This window comes from Mesoplodon densirostris, chromosome 3 (genome assembly GCF_025265405.1).
Source record: "Mesoplodon densirostris isolate mMesDen1 chromosome 3, mMesDen1 primary haplotype, whole genome shotgun sequence".
Classification (NCBI taxonomy): Eukaryota; Metazoa; Chordata; class Mammalia; order Artiodactyla; family Ziphiidae; genus Mesoplodon; species Mesoplodon densirostris.
This window is the reverse complement of record NC_082663.1, coordinates 19,900,230-19,928,012: the sequence shown is the minus strand read 5'-3', so window position 1 is coordinate 19,928,012 and position 27,783 is coordinate 19,900,230. Positions and strand designations below refer to the sequence as shown.

The window sequence follows — 27,783 nt, the reverse complement described above, 5'->3', positions numbered from 1 at the left end:
TAAAGATAAAATATGTTGTAATATTTATAAAAATATTCATGATGTATTAACTGGTTAATAATTTTTTTTAGTTTTCTGCTCTATTTCTTGGTTCGATAAAACATTAACTCTTTAAATAAAATTATTATATTTATCAATGAGTAGTATTGTAAATAATATTATCAAGTTGAAACAATAGAAATACCAAAATACAAATTAAAATTAAAACAGCTTCTGTGAGTGTCATGTTAATTCATCCATTTGGAATTCAAAATCTATTTAGACAAATAATTTACATGCTTCTGTGAATAAACAACAATTTAACTAGGTCATCTATCAGAAAAGAGAGAAAACATTTGTATTTGCACAGCAAAAGGAACACTAGATTTCATCTCAAGTTCAGTGAAGCTGTATGAAAATCTCAGTTGAATGGTAAAAAACATAATAAGAAATGCTTATAGGCTCAAACAACAGTTATCAGAAAAATGAAACAAAAACAAACTCCACAATTTTAATGTGGCAAGAATCGGGAAAGCCTACAAAGTAAAAAAACTATTTTGTAGTGAGAATAAAAATGTGAAGGTGATTTTGAAATATCCAATTGTAATAAAAGCACATGAACAATAATTAACTGGATTGGGGATGAGGACAAGATAGTTCTTTGGATAAATAGTATTGGATTAACAATCCAAAGAGAGATTTTCTTTATAGATGATATCTTAATACTAAGTTTTAAAGTTCTCTCTCTCGCTCTCTTTTTATTGTGGTAAAAACCACATAATATGAAATCTACCCTCTTAACAAATCCTAAGTGGACATTACAGTATTGTTAACTCTAAGCACAGCGTTTTACGGCTGATCTCTATTTATCCATCTTGCATGAATAAAGCATATACGCATTTTGTAACAACTCCACATTTCTCCCTCCCCACACCCTTGGTAACGACCATTCCACTTTTGAGTTTGACCACTTTGAATATCTCATAGATGTGGAATCATGCAGTATCTTTCTGTGATTGTCTTATTTCACTTAACTATTTCCCCAAATTTCATCCATGTTGTAGCACATGACAGGATTTCCTTCTCTTTATGGCTGAATAATATTGCACTGTATATACCACATTTTCTTTATCATTTATACATCCATGGACATTCAGGTTGATTCCACCTCTTACTTACTGTGAATAATGCTGCAATAAACATGGGAGTGCAAATACCCTCTTCAAGATTCTGATTTCAGTTATTTTAGATAAACACAGAGAAATAGGATTGCTGGGTCATATGGTACCTGTATTTTTAATATTTTAGGAACCTTCATACTGTTTTCCATCATGGCTGTACCAGTTGACATTTCCACCAACAGGGTACAATAGTTCCAATTAATCCATATCCTCACCAATACCTTATGTCTTTTGTTTTTTGATAAGGGCCCTCTTAACAGGCATGAAGAGATATCTTGTGTTTTACATTTGCATTTCCCTGATGACTAGTGATGTGGGGCATCTTTTCATCTATCTTTTGGTCATTTTTATACAGTCTTTGGAGAAATGTCTATTCAAGTCCTTTGCCCATATTTGATTTTTTTTAAAGCTCTACAATAATTCTGTTCAACTTCCAACAGCATTTAACAATTTTATAAAAGACAAGACTTTGTTTAGCATGTGGGGAACACAATAAAACACATTGGAATATTATAATAAATTTAACAGCAGTCTACAACTGTAAATCAGCATATTAGTGATGAACTAATAATGTTTTAAAACATTAAACTTACTAACTAATCCATCAAGAATTGTCCATTCTATGTATCTATTAACCTCCAAATATGTCATTGAGTTATATTTCCTTTCACAACTCTCTAATTCTGATTAAGTAAATAATATTATTGTAAAAGAAATATAATTTGTCATCTTTCATCTTCAGCAATGTCAAGAATAGAATTTATTAAATTACAGAGAAAATAAATAAAACTAATAATTTCTTACTATAAAGTTAAGGTCAATTGATCCTAACTATGAAAGATTCATCTATGATTTATTTCTGCCTTAGAGATATTTTGTAGAAAAAGTTTTAGGTATATCATATGAAATAATGTAACCTGATAGTAAATAGATAGATCCTAGATACTTAATTATATTTGTATTAAATTTCAGCTTATATTTTTTCTAAAAAATCAGTTTGGTCCCTTTTGTAATTTTGAAAAATCTAAATTAATTTCAACAAATACACTATATCTTAAAGGACCCTAAATTTCACCAAAGGAAACTGCTCTATTTTAGTATATTTCTTTCCAATCATTTGTGTATACTTTATACACAATTATTCACAGTTTTCAATCCTGATTTTGGAATATAACTTTATATAGTGAATATTTGCTTTATGAAAAATATTTTATAAGTAGTCTGAATGTTTTTCCAGTTTGCTATATATTTTGTTGTAAGGCTTCACTGTAATGTCACATTTCTCTTACCATTAAGATTTAATTAATTCATGTTTTGTTTTTGATATTGATGTTATATGTAAAACAAATATTAGAAACATATTTTTTAATGTATGCTTATTTTCCTTGGAAAAATCCTAAAATTAAATATTAAACAAAATAATCATACTAATTTTAAACATGATATAGATTGAAATACATATAACCAAAAAGATCATATCAATTACTCTCTCATAACTATGTGATCGTACTTTATTTCTCTCTATGCATGTATCTATCTAGTGATATATATCTAGTATTATAAACTAGTATTATATAAATTACTATATAATCGTGTAGTATTTCACATATTGATATCAGTATGTAGTGTTTTACTACCTTACTAATTTAATATTATACTAAGCATTGCTCACATATTATTCTTTGTATTAAATAATAATATATAGTTACTGCAAGGTTCATTATTATATAGTTGCAGACTTTGTATTTACCTAATATCCAACTATAGGGTATTTAGGCTAATTGTTTGAACCTTGGAATTTTACTTTAATGAAACTACTGACTCAACTCTGTGTATTTCTCATTTCCTTAATAATGAATGGCATTGATTGCTCAGTTGATATGATCATTTTAATCTAAAGATTTAATACAGCTTTTCATAATATGCTTTATATATTTTCACTTTTTCCTCTAGGAAGAGTGACTGTTTCTGCATATATAAACATATTTAGTATTGCATTAAAATGTGTTACCAGTTTACCAATTTGATGGAAAAATGCATAAATTGGGTGAATGTGCTTTTTTCTTTGCATACTAGTCTTCTTAATATTTCTCTGTTCAGAAATTATTACAAATACTTTTTATTCTTTCTAAATACTCAGTTGTTCTGTTCCTTATTTTTATTTTTTGCCTATTAAACTTTGTTGAATTTCTCCTCCAGTATAATTTCTGGTTTTATTTGTTCCAAGTGATTGTTGATATACAGTTGTGTATAATTTTTACTAAGTTAAATGAATTGACCATTTCTCTTGTCATCTATTTTGTTTTGCATGCTAAGCTCAATCTTATCCATCCCACATTTAATTTATTTTGGACCCTTGTCAGTGCTTCTCAATATTTTCAGCTGATATATTGGTAATAATGTAAGAAACTAAGTGTTTTCTCTGGGAACTCTGGGAATGGAGATTCTAGAAGTACTAGTAAATGGCTGGCATCTGAAAGAATATTTTATTAAAGTTTCTTTACCCCTTAAAAAATATGCGTGCATCTGGCATGGTGCTCCATCCTTGATTCTTACTTTTTAAATTTAAATTATTATTCAAGTGCCTTTTTAAAGAGTGAATTGGCAGTTCTTTTCCAGATTCTTCATGATTGCAGGTAGTTATATTACATGGCTAAAGAAATTACAGAATTAGTGCAAGCTCTTTTTCATTATTTTTGTCAACATTTCCTGGGCTTTTTATAAAAACATTTATTCCAAGTGAAGTTAATTTGATTGGCAGTTTCAAAAATTAATTTTTAACATGATTTTTGTTCAAATTTGTTAAAAGATATTGATTGGGGAGAACTTACATGTTTTATTTTGGGTTTTCCATATAAGAACCTGAAATATGCTTACATTTTATTTTATTTTATATGTTTTTATTATTTTATTCATAGAAGTCCTACACATTTCTTTTTAGATTAATCCCATAAACCTATAAAAATATAGCTCTTTCCTTCTGTTGTTTTGTTTCTATTGTTAAAAAAAAAGCTAATTTTTAACCTATTATATATATATATATATTTTTTCTTTTTCTTTTTCTTTTTTTTTCGGTACGCTGGCCCCTCACTGTTGTGGCCTCTCCCATTGCAGAGCACAGGCTCCGGATGTGCAGGCCCAGCGGCCATGGCTCATGGGCCCAGCCGCTCCATGGCATGTGGGATCTTCCCGGACCGGGGCACGAACCCGTGTCCCCTGCATCGGCAGGCGAACTCTCAACCACTGCGCCACCAGGGAAGCCCCTATTTTATATTTTAATATTATAATTACCAGCTTTAGTAATTTATTCAGATCTGTATCATTTTCCCCCTGATACCTTACTTTTATTTATTTTGGAGACAGTGACTTTGAGATTTTATATTGATGATTTTACTACTTGAATTTTTTAAACTATTTAAAACTTTTTTAACATCTTTAAGCATTTTATCAAGCACCTATTTCCTTGATTGGTAATATGTTGGTTTAACTAAACATTCTGTCATTATATCTTTTTTGTTTATTTTTCTGTCTATCTTTTTGTAAGTGATGCATTTACCTTTTATAAGATTAAAAGAAATTTTTCTCCCTTTATGGGCTGAATTATCATCACCTCTGACCCTGTCCTTTTTATTCTCCTCTTTCTTCTCTTAACTTCTCAGTTCCTTGGGAGGAAAAAAGCAATAAAGTAGTTCACACAACCAAAACCAAATTAGTCTTCAGAGTAGATCCAATATAAACACATCAAACACATCTTTATCAGAAGGGCACATGCGATAGAAAAACAAATGCACATTTCCTGCATGTGAATGATAGAATGTTCTACCCAGGATTGACCCACTATCCCATGGGAAGGTTACAGGAATATTATCTCAAATATGGAATCATGAGCGAGATGGATAGAGATCTGGCATGCACTGAGGCAGAGGAAGATAAGGTATAGAGGTCTCCAGCTTTTCACTGGATTTGGAAACTAAGAGCAGAATCTCTGCTTTGCTTTAAGTCTGAAGAATGTGGCAACCTCTGGTCATTGACTAGGGAAGCTCAGCTACCAGTTTCAAGGATGATAAATAAAGAGACTTTCCAAATTCCACTGGATTAAACCGACTGAATTCCATACCACCCATGTGGAGTATTGCTTTCATCCCCCCACCTCAGCACCCTCATTGCTTGAAATTTCTAAGATGATGATAACAACATCCTTTGCCAGAGACAAAACTTTCCAAGATCCAGTCCGTGAATTCTCAGTTAAAAAAAGACTTGAAAGCAAGTTTTAGAATCAAGGGTTGAACCAGTGTTAGCAGGGAAGGTGAGTCTCATTCAAGGTGGCTCATTCCTTCTTGGTGTATTCCAGGACTCAGAAGGGAACTCCAGAGGCACTTCTGGAGTCATGTCCTTCTTGTAAGATGCATAGTATGGCAGGAGCATAGATAATAGAAATGTTGTCTTTGTTTTCCAAAGTCCTGTAAGAAAAAGAAGCTTTGAGGTCAAGCTGATCTGTCATCCCCTTGTCATGCACGTTTGCATTCTTCGCATGGCACCCATGGAAATAAAGGTCTCAAATGGAATGGATTTTTTCCTGTTATTGGTGATTAAGAAGATGCCCAAAATGTGATGACGTACCGCAGCCAAGCGTGCGAATGTCTTCCCCATGAAGTTTACTTTTGTTTTCCCTGTGAAGTCCAGGTGAACTCTTGCCTTGCTGTGATAGAAACAGTTGCCGATAGGATGTGGTCTACTTTAGCAATCAAAGAGTAGTGTATCTGTGAGGCTTGACTGAAAAACAATTTTTTGTCCATGTTTCTGGCACTTGTGTTGCGGCCTTGGTTCTTTGACCAACATAATGGTTTATTATAAAGTATATAACTCAGGAACAGCCAAATGGAAGGGGTGCATAAGGGTAGGCACTGGAGAAAGGACCGGAGTTCAGTGTCCTCTGCAGGCACACTGCCTGCCTGCCCAGCACCTTGAGGTGTTCATCAACCCAGAAACTCTCCTTATTGAACCTTTTAGATCTGACTTTAATGCTCTCTGGTGTTTTGTGTTAAATATTTACTTAGTTTTCAGTAATTTATTCAATTTATTTCTCCTTGGTCTTCTGTCTTCCTCTTCTTATATAATGTGATTAAATCATTTTTATTCATTTTATGGGCAAAATCTGAGAGAGGTTTCCACTTTCTACAATTTCCAATTGTTAAGTTTAGTCTCATTTTCTACTTTATATCCAATGTCAGTTCTTCCCATATATTTAATTTTTCTATAAAACTGTAACTTTTCTATTTTCATTAGATTTTAATTTTAAAAAAGTCATATAGAACATTCAGTATTATCCTCTGAATAATCACATTGTAGCTAATCACTGTGTAATTGATTGGTTAAGTTATTCTAGGCACTGAAATAAGCACATTCTGAAATCTCAGTGGGTTCACCAAGTAAAGATTTTATTTCTTACTCTGTTACAGTCCAGTGCAGGTCAGTAGTAGAAGAAGTAAGAAAATTACTGCTCAGCGTAATAATTCAGGAGCCTAAAATTCTTCCATCCGAAGGCCTTGCTATGTTCTAGGGCACCATTTCCCACTACAAGATATTGGCTGATGAGCAAGAACAGGAGGGAAAAGATACACCTGCTTCTTAACTCCCTTGAACTTGAATAACCCATGTTACTCCTACAGATATTTTAATGGTGTGAACACTTCACATGTCACCACCCAGATACAAGGGAGTTGAAACATGTTTTCTAGTCAAGTCCGAGCAAATAGAGAAAAAATGATTTTGTAAGAATTCTCTCTCCATTACATACTGCTGCATGTTAATATTTGTGTTGTTTGTCTCTCTGCCAATAATGCTATTTTACCTGTTCTCAGTATGTGAGAATATAAAAAGAATAGATGCACTTTTTAGGTAACTGAAGTATTTATGCCAATGTACTCTTTGTGAACAATTCTTATTAGTTTCAATGATGAAATTAACAGATAAATCACCACACTCTATATGGTAGTAAAGGTATAATGGATGCAAAGTTACTGTTGGATAGCAGACAGAAATATCCTAATATTGGAATTTTTTAAAATTACAGTAAATAATTATCACTCACATTATAATAATGTCTGTAATTAGTTATCAGTACTAGTTTTGTTTAATTTTACTTTTTTTTGCATTTTCTAAAATGTCAATTCTGTAGTAGCATATGTTCAATTGCAACTTCCAGACACTTGTGAGTTACACACACTTGAGGAAATTCCTTTCCTGACCAGTTAATCACTACAATAGAGCTGTTGGAAAGAGCTGTACTTAGTAACATTAGCCAATGTCACAAACAGCAAAGTGTTTAATGGTTAAGACAAAGAAATTTATTTTTCTGGCACATAATGTTTAAAATAGTTTTACTATCCTCCTAGTGGTGATTCAGAAATTAAGGATCTTTTTATTCTGGGGCTCTGCCATCTTCAACACATATCTTGGAAATTCACTATCCACATCTACTAAACTGACAGAAGGGTATATAGTAAAGTAATTAATTCAGGAAGGTTTGATGGCCAAGGCCTGCAAGTTATGCATGTATTTTCTATACATTTGTGATTGACTGTATCAGACACATGGCTATATTTAATGTCAAGTATGGGAAATGTATTGCATAATGTATCATTGAGAAAAAATAAAACTGGCTTTGGTGAGCAACTAACAATATCTCTTTCCAGATTTTAAATCCATCTATCCTTAAAGAAAAATTTTACCTATAAATGGACTTTAATTGAGTATAAGTTCTAGAATAAAACAATACCAAAAACAATAGAGGAAAATGCTAAACTACAAGACATACATGCAGATTATGTATGATGGATTAACAAATAGCAGATTTGTAATCCAGAGGAATAAATGGTAGAGACCAATAAAATGATGTATTGGGTTGGCCCTAAAGTCATTCGGGTTTTCCCATTACATCTTAACGGAAAAACCTGAATGAAATTTTTGACCAAACCAGTATTTAAAGATAGGAAGGTAAAGGCTTGTCCAACAGGAAATCTAAAGACAACTAAGCTCAAATTCTCAAGTAAAGGTGAAATAAAGATATTTAAGATATATTAAAGACAAAAGCAAAGATATTTTATGGCCTTCAGTTCCTCCCAGACAGAATGATTAAACATGTACTTCACCAAAAGGAAAAATACGAGAAAGAAATGTGAGTAAATGATTTAGTAAGTCCAAATGGTAATTAACTGCCAAAATAGTTGAATAAGTGATGCATGTATTTTGAGACTTTATAAGTCCTATGCTTGTTTAATTTAAGGAGAAATTACAACAAATATAAGTTAACTCAAACTAATATGTAAAATAATTTTCCCTATATTATTTGATTTTGACAAATACTGCCTATATTTTTATTTGGTTTTACACATACAGATTTTCTTCCTAGTCAGTACATAATAACTGAGGATGCTGAGAAATTGTAGAAGTATATTCCTTAGAACATATAGTATGCTGTATACTCTACATACATTTTGAAAATATTAGTTGCAAATTCCATTTCCAAACATATCTGTTATAGTTTAAGAGTGCAGGTATATCTTTACTCCAGCATTATTGTACCAAAACAGGTGAGAATATTCCAAATGAACTTCAACTTACATTCTCCATATGGATAGATGTCCCTCAACTAATTTCTTCAGCCTCCTAAATATATAGTATACTGAAGAAAAAAAAAATCTTGACAGTTACTGCTGAAGGTTTTGTCAATCATATTTAAAAATTCACACTAACAAAATCCTCTCTTCATGACAAAATAAAATAAAATAATTCTCAGAAATTGTTTTTTTAACAGATGATTATCTGACTTAACATTCATCTTGGATTGAAGAAAACCTAACCTAAATTCCAATAACTTTGCTGTCTATATTTTAAATAGATACATTATTGCCTTTATCAGTTACCATAGACTTGGCCTTTATATGTCATTTTGGCAATTTACATTGAAATAATTAAAACCTCCATCGAAGGCCACATACACGACAGTAAAAAAAAAAAAAAAATCGGGCCATATCTACAACATTTTGCTTGGAATTCTCCTTAGCTATGTATCCAAGTTCATTGCTTACAAGTTCTGCTTTCCACCCAACAGTAGAAACCAATTCAGCCTAGTTGTTTGTCACTTTTTAATAAGGATCTCCTTTCCTCAAGTTTCCAATAATATGTTTCTCATTTTCTTCTGAGATCTCAGCAGAAGCACACTTAATTTTCCACCAACATTCTGTTCATGGTGATATATATTTTTTTCTCTAAGGTAACAGTAGCATTTTCTACCATGTTCCTCATAACACATAAGCCCTCGACAATATCACCTTTAGCATCCATATTTCTACCAACTGACTTTTCAAAGCAATCTAGTCTATTTATATCAAATGCCTCCAAGTTTGTCCAGCCTCTATTCATTGCTCAATTACAAAGTTATTTCCACATTTTGAGGCATTTGTTACAGCAGCACCACACATTCAGTACCAAATTCTGCCTCAGGTTCCTAGGACTGCTATAACAAAATACCACAATCTGTGTGACCTAAAATAAAATGAATTTATTCACTCACATTTCTGGAGGCTGTAAGTCCAAAATTAAGATCTTAGCCATTCCATGCTCCTTCTCAAGAATCTAGGGAAGAATCTTTGCTGGTCCTAGCTTCTGGTCACTCCTGGCGTTCCTTGGCTTGTGGTAACATAGCTCCAATCTCTGTCCCCTTCTTCAAATTGTCTTCTCTATGTGTCATTTTTTGTACTTTTATCTTCTTGTGAGGACACCAGTCATTGGATTTAGGGTCCATCTTAAATCCAAGCTGATTTTGTCTCAAAATCCTTAACTAATTACATCTGCAAAGAATTCATTTCCAAGTAAAGTCACATTCTGAAGTTCTGGGTGAACATGAATTTGGCGGGAGCACTATTCAACCTACTATAAAATTATGGAAATTTATTTCATGGAAACAATCTGGGAAATTACTTGTTTCAAAATGTCATATTAAATTTAAAGCAACATAATTAATTTTCCATCCTCACTCATATGAATTTTCTCCAGTAAGTGTGGCTAATCTTACTCTAACCAATCTTAATTCTGATCCATATCAAACTTATTTTTAGTCTTTTTTCTATGACATTAACTTTCTTACAGAATAGATGACCTTGCTTTACAACACTAAATATTAAGACCTAACCCTTCACAGAGAAAGCACTGCCAGGAATGTGTCCACCTTTCTACGTGGACAAAGCAGGCATTAAACTGCAATGAAACACACTTATCAAAAAAGTATGTCCCTCATGTTTCTCTATGCTGTTGCTTCAGCCCATTAACCTGAAATGAGATGCCAAGAGTTCTTTGGGCTTGAAAACAAAGATATAAATAATTTGTAAAAGCCAGGCACTGCCTGTACACTGCTTGCAATGTATCCTCCTTTACTTTTCTAGACTTGAGTAGTTTAGGAAATGACCCCATTTAATTTCCTCAAGTTTTGCGTAAAAGGAAAAAAACATGGATCATATTTCCAGTGATCACAAAGAAGACAAGGGCATCTTAACTTCCTTAGTTGCTTTCAATAAGATGGAACATGAGGGCTTCGCTGGTGGCACAGTGGTTGAGAGTCCGCCTACCAATGCAGGGGACACGGGTTCGTGCCCCGGTCTGGGAAGATCCCACATGCCGTGGAGCAGCTGAGCCCATGAGCCATGGCCGCTGGGCCTGCACGTCTGGAGCCTGTGCTCTGCAACGGGAGAGGCCACAACAGTGAGAGGCCTGTGTACCGCCAAAAAAAAAAAAAAAAAAAAAAAAAAGGAACATGAATGAAAAATTAATGATAATTAAAATGATTGAAGTGTATGCTGGCATGCCTTTTCACAACTATCAGGAATGTGAAAATTTGCAATTAGAATTGCTCTCTAGAAGGATGTCATTATTACTGAGGGCATACATGTATGGGGTAATTTTCAGCTGCTCTGTTAAGTTTGTTATGTTGGCATCTGTCTTTAATGTGTAATTATAACTCCAGATTGGAAGATTTCAGATCAACTTAAAAACCTTTTTGTTTCCTAATATTGCTGTACTATATGCAAAATTTGGCATCTTTTTATTTGCTAAATTTTTATATTCATTATTAGAAAAAATTTCCTGCAATAAAAACTTCTGAATATCTTATTTTCCATAGGCATTTCCAAATAATTTTTCTCTTTATAGGGTGATTTGGTTTTGTCAATGTTCCATGGGGCAGTAGAAATAATATAGTAAGCTATTATTTTTTCTTTCATATCATATGGGTACTAACCTTCAATATTCTTTCTCATCAAGACTTTATTGTCTGTTTTAAGCAGGTTCTCAAAGTGTCCCTAAAAGCCATGCTCTTTGTAGTTTTCTAAAACCATAAGCCATGTCTTTTATCTCATTCATCTTTGACATATTGGTCTAGTCTATTGAATTTATTATCAAATAATACAAATGTACAGGGATAAACATCCCAACATATTCAAGCAGAGTAAAGTGATAGTTTGATTATTAGAAGTGGTCCAGTGAATAAAGATAAATTACTATTTTGTTTAATTAAAAAAGAAAAAAAACAATGTAAGATCAAAGGTCTCCAAAATTAGTTATCAAAAGTATGACAAAAATGAGTATGCTTGTATACTCTCAAAGGTTCTTGCCATATGATACTTATTGATTATAAAGAGAAAAACATAACTTTACAGTTGCAAAACCTGTCCTACATCAACTTAACCAAGCATACAAAGTAAACATAACTAGTAATGACTCATATTGACATCATCTCTCTGTTGAAATGGTTTATCAAAAAAGGGTACACCATTATTTCTGCTGTATTCTTACTAAAAATACATAACATAACCAGGAGAAAACATTTTGCAAAATACTTGACCAATACTCTTCAAAAGACATAAGGTTATGAAAAGCAAAGAAACAATAAGGGACTGTGTTGGAAGTCTCTAAGGAGACGTAACTAAATGCTTTATTTGATCCTGAAGCAGATACTGAGGGAGAAAAGGAAATTCACTGGAGAGTTAAATTAATATTGGTAGATTAGCTATTAGTATTGTATTAATTTAATTTCCAAGTGTTGATAATTGGTTGTATAACATGTTAAACTTGGAAGAAATTGGATAAAGAATATATGGAAATTCTTTGTAATATTTTTGCCTCTTTTGTAAATCTGAATTTATTTCAAAATAAAAATTTAAACAAATAAATGAGGATTGATGACATGAAAACTAGTGACAGACGTTAGACTATTTAAATACAACTGATGATACTGGCAAAAACAAAATTATAGTCCATTTTCCTTGCTAAAACCATTATTTAAAAATGCAAAACCAGTTTCTCATTTTCCATGGGGGATTATGGCACCCACAGTAAAGTAGTAATAAGGATTAGCCCAACAATTTAAGAAATCTGAAGTGCAGTTTTAAAATGCATCTGTAATATTTATGTATCTTTCTGGTTGTACTGAATGAGATGCTGGAACAAGTAAACAATAAAACATGTCTGATGAGAGCTTTGAAGAAAATCAAGATTCAGTTAAAAAAAAAGAAAGAAAGAATATGGTGACTAAGCTAAAGTAACAAGATCTGCCAGAATTAGTATGACTATTATTCAAAATAAAAATGAAAAGAATAAACAAGAATATGTGATTCCTCTCAGAGATGTAAAGACAATCTTAGCTTCAAAATCCACCCAGCAAAAGACAGATGCCAGAGGGAAGTGACAGGACAGTTTGGCTTGTGTGAACAGATGACATCAAAATCTGATGCTGACTGAAAGTGATCCGGAAGTTCCAGAAGCAGACTTAGAAATGAAGGTGTGATTGCAATGACCAATGAAAGCAACAGCACTAGAAAAGAATAAACTAAATTTTGCATAATTTCTAAATGAAGATGTAACTTATGAGGAGAGATGTTGGAAATGGTCTCCTGGTTAAAATATTTTTTTAAAATTATGTTCAGATGTTCAGTTATTTGATTTAACAAAATTATTCTATTCTCCCTCATATAAATATATATTTATATATATGTAAGAGAAAGAATGTTTATATAATATTAGTTTATATTATATATAATATATAAAGGATATATATATATTTTGCAGTCAAGTAAATGTATTAATATAATAACTTTTATATTAAAGATAAGGAAAAAACTACACAGTTCATCTTAAAGAACTAATTTTATTTCTGAAAGGCATTCCAACAAGAAGCAGGAATTAAGTTTTCTCCTCTAAAACAGGGAAACAATTATCTGGGGAGTGGTGGGGAACTCTTTTATCAAAGGTCTATAAAATATCCACATTTGTATTCTGGCTATGTATTTTGCTTGGCTTCAAATTAAGAAATCCTGTGACAATTTGTTTTTTTATAAATAAATATTTTACAATAAATTATATTTTTAGTGATATAGGAAGTTTAAACAAAGTCAACCTTAAAATATTGGAAGGTCAGTCTATCAAACAAAATAATTTAATTATTTTACTTAAATACAAAGTGTATAGCTTCTTTGAACTAGTGAAAGCTAATCTGGCCAACATTTTGCTTTTTTTTCGCTTTCAATTTCTATTTTCCTTTCAAATGTTATTATATAAAGTAACTGAAAATATGTTTGAAAATATGTATATATTTATGCATATGGTTTATTTTATTCAATAACTGTATGTGCAACTCAAATGTAATCTTTAACTTATTTTAAACTTTCTTCTGATCCCAAGAGATTCATAGGCTACTATCTGACCTAAACAAGGTTTATATATATATTTTCTCTAAGTTAGTGGATATTTAGTGTTTTAAATTTAAGTTCTATTGCTTGACGTGAAGCTTTAAACTCTGAAACAACTCTCTTTTAAAGAAAATATTCTCTCATTTATTAATCAAATCTACTTATTCTTCTCCTTTTTGTTTTTCCTTGTACTTGAAATAACTTTTCTTTTCTAAACATCTACATAGTTATATGAGCCACACAGACAATCGCTATGCAAAACTTTTTCATGTTGTAAGTGGAGAAGCAGAAGAAACAAGCAATGTGATAATTCATTTTATTATAGTCCATATAATCTGATATGCATTTTAAAAAATTTCTCTCTGGGCTTCACTGATGGCACAGTGGTTGAGAGTCCACCTGCCAATGCAGGAGACATGTGTTCATGCCCCGGTCCGGGAAGATCCCACATGCCACAGAGTGGCTGGGCCCGTTAGCCGTGGCCACTGAGCCTGCATGTCCAGAGCCTGTGCTCTGCAATGGGAGAGGCCACAACAGGGAGAGGCCACAACAGTCAGAGGCCTGTGTATCGCAAAAAAAAAAAAAAAAAAATTCTCTCCACAGTTTCTAAAATTTATAAATTATAGTAGAATAATAAATTAAAATATACCATATAAATATTAAAACTATAATTTTTTATAATGCATAAAATAATAATTAAATTAAAAAATCTGTGCCTCAGCACATTTTACTCCTGAATTTTATGGCCAGAGACAACCACAGATAATAATTAGCTACATAAACTTCTACTTGATTTTTTCATGTATCAATAAATCTATCTGCAAACAAGTAACACTACACACACATAAACATACATACATACAGAATTATAATAATAACATAATCATATTCTTCATATGGTTCTGAGGCTTTATATCCCACTGAGCAGTATATGATGGTTACATTTCAGAACCCTAAACATATATACACCTAATGCTTTCAAACTTTTTCATATTGTAACAAATAATTATTCTGCATTTTACTCAACCATTACACTACTAATATGAATTTTAGTTTTTTTCCAAGTGTTTACAGTTATAAACAAAACTGATGTATTCCAGATGTGTCTATTTTTTTTATTTACATAGAATGTATATCTAAAATATGTTTGTTAAGTGAGAGAATATGTGCTTATTTGATATGAAATGATATTGTTATATTCTACTCCAAAAGTTTTTAAACTCCTCCCCCCAATCAGCTATTTATGAGAGTGGCTGTTTATCATCCATGTCATCAAGGTCTAGCAATTATCAGACTTTATGATGTTTGCAATTCTGATAGAACAATACTATCTTAATTTATATTTCTCTGATTATGGTAACTTAGAGCATCCTTCTTATAAGTTTATTTGCCATGTGTGTTTCTTCTATTGCAAACTGGCTTTTCATAATCTATCTTGGACTTTTCTTGCTAATATTTATTAGCTCTTTATATAGTCAAGTTCATTAATTTTGTCTTCAAAATTATTCTCAATTTTTTCTCACAGACACTAGTATTTCATTTTGAAAAATGTCTTTCATTATACAGTAGATTATAAAACAAGTTTTTAAATGTTTTATGTTATCAAAAATGTCGACTTTATTGCCCACTATCTTAATCCAACACACAAACAAAAGAATTATTATGCTTTTGAAAATGACTTTGGGATATTGTCTTCCTCTTTGTTTCAAAATATCATCCTTTTCTTACAAAAAGTACATGGAGAAAGTTGAAGTGCAAAAAAAGGTCTAAATGTGGCCATGCTAACAGGCGATATACATGCTATAAACATATTTGGTTAGAGGCAACAAACTGTATCTTCAAAATTCCTGCCACATACATAATCGTGTAATATGCACATATTCTCTCACCTAAAATAATTTAAAAATATATATTCTATATAAATAACGAAAAATTAAATGCATATGGAATACAGTAAAATTTTGTTTACAACTGTAAACAACTAAAATGGGTGTAAATCTTGTAGATTTATTTGTTTACAAGATAAAAATGAAAATTTACAAGTCAGTTGAAAGAGAATCATTATCTACATCTTTCCACTGACCAAGATAATAAACCAGGCAAGGTTTATAAACACCCCTTCTCCCAGGCTGGAAATTCTTGTGGAGTGGTACTTTCCTGTCAATATTTTTATATTCATCTTTTTAGGACTTTTAGTTTAATTGGTCTGTTTTTTCAATACCTTTTCTTTTATTTCATGAATTCCTCTTTGATTCAATTTTCACATTTTATTTTATTTTTCTGGAGTTTGTCCTATAACAGTTCTTTCAGAGATTCATATTTGGTAAATTTGAATCCTTATTTCTCTCTACATATATTATCTTTTTATTCACAGGTTATAGTTACCTTTATTACATGAGATGTTCAGCTATTACCAAAAGGGGTCAGCAGGATACTATTACCTACAATGGGCCTCCTTGTCTTCAGTTAACCTATAGTTCCTGCATAACAAAGGGATTAATAGATATATGACAAACTTAATTGCTGATGGAAATGAATTAAACATTATTACTGCATTAAAATTAAGACATCTACCCCAAAGGTTTTTTTTTACTAGGTCTTTACCTGAAAATAAATTTCAGAAAATACATTTTCATGTCAAACATACACTATATTCATCACAGAGAAGATATCAATTTGTGTGGGAGGCCACGGCAGGAGTGCCCCCCAGGAAAACTCTTGTCAAAAATAAGAGAAAGCAAAAAAAAAAAAAAATCTTTAGGGCTTCCCTGGTGGTGCAGTGGTTGAGAGTCCGCCTGCTGATGCAGGGGACACGAGTTCTTGCCCCGGTCCAGGAAGAGCCCGCATGCCACGGAGCGGCTGGGCCCATGAGCCATGGCCACTGAGCCTGTGTGTCCAGAGCCTGTGCTCCGCAACGGGAGGGGCCACAACAGTGAGAGGCCCGCATACCAAAAAATAAAAATAAATTAAAAAAATAAGAGAAAGTCCCTGATATCTTCTGGCACATTCTGCAGTGACCAAATGCCCATTATGTGAAGAGTAATGGTGAAAAGAATTACATAGAGACAGAGGTATTTTTCTAGGCTAATTGGGAAGTGACAGTGATTTAGTGGACGACTCATCCTCACTGTGGAATTTCAGAGACTTCACCTGAGACTTTCCCAGATCTAGGGAAATAAGTTATTTCAGGAGAATGGTACTGGCTCTACTTAACTGTATCCATGGCAAATGAAGTATTTTCCAGATACATGTTGGGGGAAGATTTTGTGGGTGGCTGTTGCTGTGCAATTATCAAAATTTCATTACACAGTCTCCAGGACTGCACCCACAAAGGCTCCCACAAGGGAAAACACACCCCTCTTCACCCTCCTACTTTCTAGCTCTCCTCCTGTGCATTCTCTCCATCTGTTGATTCCATGTGTTACTCTTTTGGCTCTAGCATAATTTGGCCAAACATCACAATATTGGTTCCTCATCTTGTCTCTGAGAACATTCTACCTGTCAGTTTATATACTTCCTTTTTTGTTTTTTCCTCTTTGATCCTGGCAATCATTTCTAGTGTGTTATTTCTAATTAGTTATCTTTCTTACAACCTGTTGCACCTTCATGGATGCAGTGCTCTTTAGTATGCTTCTAAAGATATAATTTATTAAAGACAAGCACACAGTTGATGTTTCCTTTAATCTTAGTTCTGTTGGAGCATGAAGGGAGAATTACTGCTTCTCTTTTAAGGTGATTGCTTACTTACAGATTTGTGGTTTTATATTTATCACCGAGTTTGACATTGCTCAACTTAGTGTCTGTTTTCTGTAGAGGTTTGCCATGTGCACATGAGGAATATGAGCATGACAAATTGTTCTTTTGAAGCAGGTAGACTATTTTTCTTGCTAGTTTCCAGCCATTTAAAGCCCCAGACTCCCTCTTTATCTCAAAATTTTATATTGGTTTCTCAAGAATAGGGCATGTATTTTGTGGTTTCTGGGGATCTAGCAATAATAATAGGGTCTAAAATGAGAGCAAATAGTACATGACATATACACACTACAATATATAAAATAGATAACTAATAAGGACCTACTGTATAGCACAGGGAACTCAATGCTCTGTAATGACCTATATGGGGAAAGAATCTAAAAAAGAGTGGATATATGTATATGTATAACTCATTCACTTTGCTATACAACAGAAACTAACACAACATTGTAAATCAACTGTACTCCAATAAAGATTTAAAATAAATAAAATAAAATAAAAGGCCAAGTAACCTTGATGCTCCATGTTCAATGGCCCAGATAAATACTGACAGTTGCCTGTGGACACCCTCCTCATCCTATATCCACTATTCTGAAGCTGTGTGCATTCTGGACCTGACCCTTCCTTTCTCTCTTTCCTCTGCTGTACATGATGTACAGAGTGGTTTCCTCCACAGATCTGACTGTATTGTTTTCTAATGCTCTACAAGTTGCCATATACTGAGCAATTTTAGGGGCTTAAAAAATATCCATTTATCATCTCTCAATTCTCTAGTTCAGAAGTCTCCGTAGGTTTGACTGGGTGCTCAGTTTAAGGTCTCACAGGGCTAAAGCAATGTGTTGGCTAGGTCATGTTCTTTCTAAAGGCTCTGGGTAAGAATCAGCTTCCAAACTCATTCAGGTGGTTGGCAGAATGAGTTTCTGTGAGATTTAGGACTGAGGCTCCCATTGCCTCATAGGAGATCAGTAGTGGTCAGCTTTGAGAGATCACCCATATTCATTGAATTGACCCTGTCCATCTTCAAATCCAGCAGTGGTACTTGGAAACTCTCTTGTGCTTCAAATCTCTCTGACATTGTCTTCTGCCCCCATCTGGAGAAAATTATTGTTTTTAAGGGCTCAGGTTATTACAATGAGCCTACCTAGAATATCTTCCTACTTTATGACTGGCTATGCCATATAACATAAAAACATAATCATGGGAATAATATCACATACACAGGTTCTGGGGATTAGGATGGGAAATCTCCGAGTGACCAATTTAGCAATTTGACCTACCACGTTAACCCACTGTGTTTTCTGACTTCCAAAGATTCTTTATATACTGATTTACCCACAGAAGCAATTTACGATTTTTGGCATTGATATGGATACATTTCTGGACAAACCTATCTGTATGTGTATCTACTTATTGATTGAGCAATCAATAGATATATGTGGGTGTGCTTATAAATATTTATATTATGATGATTTCTAAATATTTGAGGTAGGAAGGAAAATCTAAATAATCATTCATTTATTCAAAATCTTTTTAAATACTACATTATTGAAGGGTCCAGGGATATGAGGGTCAAGGAGACAGGTGGAGTGTTTTTGTTTTTGTTTTTGTTTTTAATGGATCTTAACTTTTTTCTTTTTTTTTTCGTGTGGGCCTCTCACTGTTGTGACCTCTCCCATTGTGGAGCACAGGCTCTGGACGAGCAGGCTCAGCAGCCATGGCTCACGGGTCTAGCTGCTCCACAGCATGGGGGATCTTCCCAGGCCAGGGCACAAACCCATGTCCCCGCATCGGCAGGCGGAGTCTGAACCACTGCTCCACCAGGGAAGCCCTGGATCTTAACTTTTATAGGGATAGACATATAGTACACAAATAAGTGCAAAAATTGTTTTTTTCTTCATCCCATTAGTGTGGGAGGGATTCTCACCATATGGTTATGGGGATGGCCAAAGACTAGGTAGATGAGAAGGAACCACAGCCGTTTGTTAGTCACAGGTACAACCACATAATACCACTTGCTACTTACAGAAAACCACAGAGGCTGTGCTCAGGAACAGAGTGAGCAACAGATCACTGCAAGCTGGATTGGTAGTATAATGAAGGTGGTATGCCCCCTGGTTTCTGGGAGGATGTGATTGACTTTTTTGTATAATTCTGCAGTCTGGTGGGGAAGTAAAACCCACTACTCAGTCTTCAGCAAACACGGTTCCTGGTATCCTAGACAACAAGTGTTGTCCTTGGAAGCAGAATGGGGAAAAGAACTTGCAGTTAGGTCATTCAAAGCCCTCCTGGTTTTACCAGATGTGAAAGCAGCACATATATTGAACCTTAATTTCATGCCTTACACCACAACAATTCATGGTACACCCTTTTGGTTTTTTTTTTTTTTTTGGCTACATGGGATCTTAGTTCCCTGACCAGGGATCAAACCCAGGCCCCCTGAATTGGAAATATGGAGTCCTAACCACTGGACCACCAGGGATTTCCTTTTTTTTTTTTTTAAAATTCTTAGCAGTTAGTTTAAATCATTAGATGGGCTACTACTCAACTAGGAAGTTACAGGCAATAGATGGTAAGGGAAGGCTTCATTGCTGAGAGGACATATAAGCTGAGATCTGAATGATAAGGAGCAGAGATAGTGACGTGAAGGTCAGGTCAGGGAAGGTACATTTTAAGGAAAAAGTAGATCTAACGTGGAAATGGAAGCTGTAAGGCAGAATCAAAACCACAACGAGGGGCTTCCCTGGTGGCGCAGTGGTTGGGAGTCCGCCTGCAGACGCAGGGGACACAGGTCCGTGTCCTGGTCAGGGAAGATCCCACATGCCCCGGAGTGGCTGGGCCCGTGAGCCATGGCCGCTGAGCCTGCGCATCCAGAGCCTGTGCTCCACAACAGGAGAGGCCACAACAGTGAGAAGCCCACGTACCGCAAAACAAAAACAAACAAACAAAAAAAAAAACCCACAATGAGATATCACCTCACACTGGTCAGAATGACCATCATCAAAAATTCTACAAACAATAAATGCTGGAGAGGGTGTGGAGGGAAGAGAACTCTGTTGCACTGTTGGTAGGAATGTAAATTCATACAGCCACCATGGAGAACAGTATGGAGGTTCCATAAAAACTAAAAATAGAACTACCATATGATCCAGCAATCTCACTACTGGGCATATACCCTGAGAAAATCATAATTCAAAAAGAGACATGTACCCTAATGTTCATTGCAACACTATTTATAATAGCCAGGACATGGAAGCAACCTAAGTGTCCATCGGCAGATGAATGGAAAAGAAGATATGGCACATATATACAATGGAATATTACTCAGCCATAAAAAGAAATGAAATTGAGTTATTTGTAGTGAGGTGGATGGACCTAGAGTCTGTCATATGGAGTGAAGTAAGTCAGAAAGAGAAAAACAAATACTGTATACTAACACATATATATGGAATCTAAAAAAAATCATTCTGATGAAATAAGGGGCAGGACAGGAATAAAGATGCAGATGTAGAGAATGGACTTGAGGACACAGGGGTTAGGAGGAAAGGTAAGCTGGGACGACATGAGAGAGTGGAATGGACATATATACACTATGAAATGTAAAACAGATAGCTAGTGGGAAGCAGCCACATCACACAGGGAGATCAGCTTGATGCTCTGTGATCACCTAGAGGGGTGGGATAGGGAGGGTGGGAGGGAGATGCAAGAGGGAGGGGGTATAGGGACATATGTATGTATATGTATATAGCTGATTCACTTTGTTATACAGCAGAAACTAACACACCATTGTAAAGCAATTTTACTCCAATAAAGATGTAAAAAAAAGAAAAAACTAAGAAAGTTCTCTTGAGAAGGAATAGGATGAATTTCAGTGAGACTGTAATATCACAATGACTGAGGGAGTGAGGAAAGGTGAACTAGAGAAGTAAATGATTTTTACGTTCATGCGGGAATTTTTAAACAGAGACAAGGAGCCATTGGCTTGTTATTCAGTGCGTGTTTGGAAATTATTAGAGTTTTAAACAAAGGAGTGCTATCTGGATGATTAAAATTAGAAGTGGATGAGAAGGGCCAGAAACAGTGTAGTTAGAGAAGAGAAGGCACTTAATACCAAGTCTAACGAAGGCATTCTAGCCAAGGAGGGACCAGCAAAGCAAAATGTGCCCCACCTGCCACAGAGACACAAACTTTAAATGACTTTTTTTGGCATTCAAATATGAAATATCATATGGTATTATTTATATCATATGCTCAGTAACAAAATTATTATATTGGCTGAAAAGAGGATACCAATACTGAATAACTTTAAAATTCATAGAAATTTAATATACTTATTGTCAATGCTGAAAAATTGGATACTTTTAAATATTTTAATACATCTTTTTTTTTTTTTTTTGCGGCATGTGGGATCTTCCCGGACCGGGGCATGAACCCGTGTCCCCTGCATCGGCAGGCGGACTCTCAACCACTGCGCTACCAGGGAAGCCCTAAATACATTTTTAATGGGTAGAATCTTTGTATATTTTTGTTAGTTATTGTCATAACATTTTGTTACAACCTTCCAAAACTTTAGAAGATATGTACAAATAATTAACACACACACACACACACACACACACACAAGTACCATAGAGCTGATGTTTACCTATTATTTCACAATTTCCCCTGCTCTTTTTACAGGCTATTTTAAGCAATTATTTTCTAAATATTGCATCTTCTCTGCTATGATTCTGATAGGCTATTTAGGAATTGCATTTATAAAGTAGTATAATACTAATATAAGGCTACTGTCCTCTTCCTTTTCTTTAAAAAAACAATAAATATAATCAAACTAATTTGATCATGGATTTAAAAAAGTGCAACAGTAAATCTACTTTATTGAAAAGTTACCAAAAGCCACATAGCTGATAAGTAATTGAAGCCATATTTGAAAAGCTATTTGAAATTCTTGCCACCTTAGTAAAATAAGAATATTATGAAAATTGAGGAAGGCCAGGAAATAGCAATCTGCTTGAAAATATTATCTCTTCAAAATGTTGAGGTAATTATGTTTATAGTCCTAGTAATAGCAAATTATGTGAATACCTCAGTGAATGTGGCAGAATGGCAAGACGAATAATCAATAAAAGTTTGTGAATATAACTTTGAAAGAATAAAAAGCATATTATAACAATTTAAATTCAAAACTTAAGACAATTGTCTCACACTTCAGTGTGCACAGGGATTTTTTTTTTAAAGAGTTTTCTTTTTTAAAAAAAAAGATTATTTATTTATTTTTGGCTGTGTTGGGTCTTCGTTTCTGTGCGAGGGCTTTCTCCAGTTGCAGTGAGCGGAGGCCACTCTTCATCGCGGTGCACGGGCCTCTCACTGTCACGGCCTCTCCCGTTGTGGACCACAGGCTCCAGACACGCAGGCTCAGTAGTTGTGGCTCACGGGCTTAGTTGCTCCGCGGCATGTGGGATCTTCCCAGACCAGGGCTCGAACCTGTGTTCCCTGCATTGGCAGGCAGATTCTTAACCACTGCGCCACCAGGGAAGCCCTGCACTGGGATTTTTAAGGATGGTGCTTTATATATTTTGGAGATTAATCCTTTGTCAGTTGCTTCATTTGCAAATATTTTCTCCCATTCTGAGGGTTGTCTTTTGGTCTTGTTTATGGTTTCCTTTGCTGTGCAAAAGCTTTTCAGTTTCATTAGGTCCCATTTGTTTATCTTTATTTTTATTTCCATTTCTCTAGGAGGTGGGTCCAAAAGGATCTTGCTGTGATTTATGTCATAGAGTGTTCTACCTATGTTTTCCTCTAAGAGTTTGATAGTTTCTGGCCTTACATTTAAGTCTTTAATCCATTTTGAGCTTATTTTTGTGTATGGTGTTAGGGAATGATCTAATCTCATACTTTTACATGTCCCTGTCCAGTTTTCCCAGCACCACTTATTGAAGAGGCTGTCCTTTCTCCACTGTACATTCCTGCCTCCTTTATCAAAGATAAGTTGGCGATATGTGCGTGGGTTTATCTCTGGGCTTTCTATCCTGATCCACTGATCTATCTTTCTGTTTTTATGCCAGTACCACACTGTCTTAATTACTGTAGCTTTGTAGTATAGTCTGAAGTCAGGGAGCCTGATTCCTCCAGCTCCTTTTTTCGTTCTCAAGATTGCTTTGGCTATTCGGGGTCTTTTGTTTTTCCAAACAAATTTTGAAATTTTTTGTTCTAGTTCTGTGAAAAATGCCAGTGGTAGTTTGATAGGGATTGCATTGAATCTGTAGATTGCTTTGGGTAGTAGAGTCATTTTCACAATATTGATTCTTCCAATCCAGGAGCATGGTATATCTCTCCATCTGTTTGTATCATCTTTAATTTCTTTCATCAGTGTCTTATAATTTTCTGCATACAGGTCTTTTGACTCCTTAGGTAGGTTTATTCCTAGATATTTTATTCTTTTTGTTGCAATGGTAAATGGGAGTGTTTTCTTGATTTCATTTTCAGATTTTTCATCATTAGTGTACAGGAATGCCTGAGCTATTTGTAATGAGGTGGATAGACCTAGAGTCTGTCATACAGAGTGAAGTAAGTCAGAAAGAGAAAGACAAATACCGTATGCTAACACATATATATGGAATATAAGAAAAAAAATGTCATGAAGAACCTAGGGGTAAAACGGGAATAAAGACACAGACCTACTTGAGAATGGACTTGAGGATATGGGGAGGGGGAAGGGTAAGCTTTGACAAAGCGAAAGAGAGGCATGGACATATATACACTACCAAACGTAGGCTAGATAGACAGTGGGAAGCAGCTGCAGAGCACAGGGAGATCAGCTCGGTGCTTTGTGACTGCCTGGAGGGGAGGGATAGGGAGGGTGGGAGGGAGGGAGATGCATGAGGGAGGGGATGTGGGAACAGATGTATATGTATGACTGATTCACTTTGTTATAAAGCAGAAACTAATAAAAAATAAAATAATAAAAAAAAAGGATGGTGCTTTAAAATGCAGCAAAAGAAAATGCATTCTTCAAAGATTCTGATTTATACGTTCTAGAATGGGGTCCAAGAAACCTTATTATAAAATTACGTGTCTCACATAAACAGTAGAGGCTTCTGATCAATGATTTATAAAGCTAGTAGGAAGGTTAAAAAAAAAACACTCTAGAAGAGAGCACCATGGACCACTTTTGTTAAACACTGACCTAAGATATTCAAAGAAAATATCCTTATATTGAATACGGTTCAAATACAAACAAAACTAAAACATTTCCAAATCCTCACTAGCAAAAGTGGAAATCTGCTAATTATTATATTATTGACCATGAATAGATATGATAGTAGTGCTATTAGTTATGTATGAAAATATAAGGATTTATAGATTATTAAACATTTTTCCTCTGCAAAAAAAAAAAAAAAAAGGAAAGGAAATTGTAGAGAGAGGATGGTAAGTCTCATACATGAATTATAAATTACCTATTAGAGAAATAATAGTTCAGTTGATAAAGGACAGAGGATATCGAAGTCTTGGGAGAGAGAGAGAGAGATTAGAATTGCAAAGCACACGCAGAGAAACACACTCATTTTCAAGGGAACTAGGAACTACTCAGTTGGTGGCAAGAAGGATAAATGAAGATAAAATACTCAGCTATACATTCACCACAGCTGCATACTGCCAACTTCAGTTGGAGGACATCTGCTTATAATGCATTTTAAAACTTTTTGTAGCTTATATCATGAAATTATTGAAACCACATTGTTGTTGTTTGTTGCTGCTGGTGGTGGTGGTGACTGTGATGATATTACGGTTATATTATCATTTTGACCAAAGTGTCTGAAGGAAAGTACATTATCCTATTTAGAATTATACTCTTCTGGAAAGATCCCATCCTCATTTCTAGTTTTTTTTTTTTTCCCCACCACATATTACCTATATGTGGATTCACATATTTTTCTTTTTATATGAATAAATTGTTCAGATTATCTGACAAAAGTATATAATACTGATTAGCCAACATAACTTGATTGAGTTGTAGTTCTCACCATACTTCCTACTGATTGTTGAACAACACACTGTACAGACAGTAGGCTCTTTGTATTCTTCACTGCCTTTCACCTCTCATGCAATGCAGGACTGAGAACTATTCTTAATGTCATTTGTGTGGTTTTCCTGAGGGTCTTAATACAGCTAACTTATACAAGCTTATTCACAGACAATGCTTCAACTTGATATAAATAGTGCCTACATAGATCAATTTGCTTTGTCTCATTATTATGTTTTATGTATCCATGTTCATATAAAGAGCTTTTGTTTACTCCTTTGAATGGCTTTATGTCACCTTTGTATTAAAAAAATCATAACATATGGTTCAATTCTGTAGGTGATGAATTTAAGTTGTTTCCATGTTTTAGTTATTGTAGAAATTGATACATGGACATTCTGTGTAACAGAAAGCTCTGTTTATATGCATATATATGGATTTGCTATATAAAAAATCTGTGCACAAATTCATCTTTACTACATATTGATGATAGGTCACCAAACTTGTACATATTTATGCTTCCATCTGTATATGACAGTTCACATTGCTACAGGCTTACAAAGATTTTCTTTTGGCTAATTTAAATTTTTGTGTGTCTGATGTGGAATGATATCTCATTTTTAAGGTTATTTTGCTGATACTGATGAACTCGGGTATTTATTTATGTGTTAATTAAAAATTCAGGTTTCCATGAGTATAAACTTTCTTTTTACATTTCTTCCCCATTTTTTGTTAGATAGTTTTTACTGTTCTAATCAATTTGAGGAGTTATTTATAAATTGTGAAAGCTCAGCTTTCACTGGTTACATGTGTTAAAAATATCTGTTGGCTCTTGTGCAGACCTGTTTTCTGTCATTATGATGTCAAGTTCAGGGCTATTCTGATTGGTCAGCCAGGGACCTCATTACCACTGGACTGGAAAATGAAGGACCACACCACTGACAGCTGCAACAAAAATGCATATAGTAAAAATTCAAAAATATATAAAAATATTTTTATGAAATGAAAATATGTACAGAAGATATGTGTAACAGTTTTTATTATATTAATTCCTTGAATGAGGGGATATATGCATACATATAGCTGATTCATTTCATTTTACAGCAGAAACTAATACATTGTAAAGTAATTATACTCCAATAAAATTTTTTTAAACTAAAATAAAATTGATTTGACACATGAGTATTCAATATGTAGTTTCATGAATTTTTAAAATTCATGTTGAAATAAGTCCCCACATTTAACCATCTCTTAAATATGTATTGAGTCCCTGCTATGCCCCTTTCTCAGTGCTAGTCATTAAGGATGCACCAAGCATAACTATTGTCTGCCCTAATGAAACTGAGAATCTAAAGGAGAGCCTAATAGATAGCATAAGAGTTAGATATTAATTATTAATCTCAGAAGTATATAAATATAAACTGAAGGGTCTATACATACCTATAGGTAATATGATATCTAGTTTGTTTATATTCACCATGTTTTCAAGGCAATCATTAAATTTAAATGTTATTCACATATAAAGAAATAAATTATCAAAAGGTGACACAAACTTTTCTTTCTTTTTCTTTTTTTTTTTTTGCAGTACACAGGCCTCTCACTGTTGTGACCTCTCCTGTTGCAGAGCACAGGCTCCAGACGCGCAGACTCAGTGGCCATGGCTCAAGGGCCCAGCCGCTCCACAGCGTGTGGGATCTTCCCGGACCGGGGCACGAACCCATGTCCCCTGCATCAGTAGGCAGACTCTCAACCACTGCACCAACAGGGAAGCCCCACAAACTTTTCTTTTTAAAGCCTATAGATCTTTGTGAGAAATAATCAATTGTGATATCTATGTATCTGTATCTATCTATCTATCTATCTATATACTCTCTGGGTCAAATAATAATGACAAGAGAATAAAATAAGCTAAAAAATAAACAAAACATTTTAAGTAAAAAAGTGCCATGTACAACATTCGATTATTGTGGCAAATATGGTTTTATTTCCTAAGAATTTCATTCCTTTTCTCAATCAAGTAAAAAAATTCTGAGTGTATAGATATACTAGAGCTATTCTATAAGATTGCAAAAATTTTTCAAAACTTTTATTTTTCTAATAGTGTACATGT

General features: G+C 34.1%; 1 long non-coding RNA gene across 1 annotated transcript in view; it reads left to right on the top strand.

The window, feature by feature from the left end:
- Window positions 1–27,542, top strand: part of LOC132485130 (uncharacterized) — a 190,258-nt gene extending 162,716 nt beyond the window's left edge. The window contains exon 4 of the long non-coding RNA XR_009531392.1: window positions 27,259–27,542. This is a non-coding gene — a long non-coding RNA (uncharacterized LOC132485130). The remainder of the gene's footprint in view (window positions 1–27,258) is intronic.
- The last annotated feature ends 241 nt before the right edge of the window (window positions 27,543–27,783 follow it).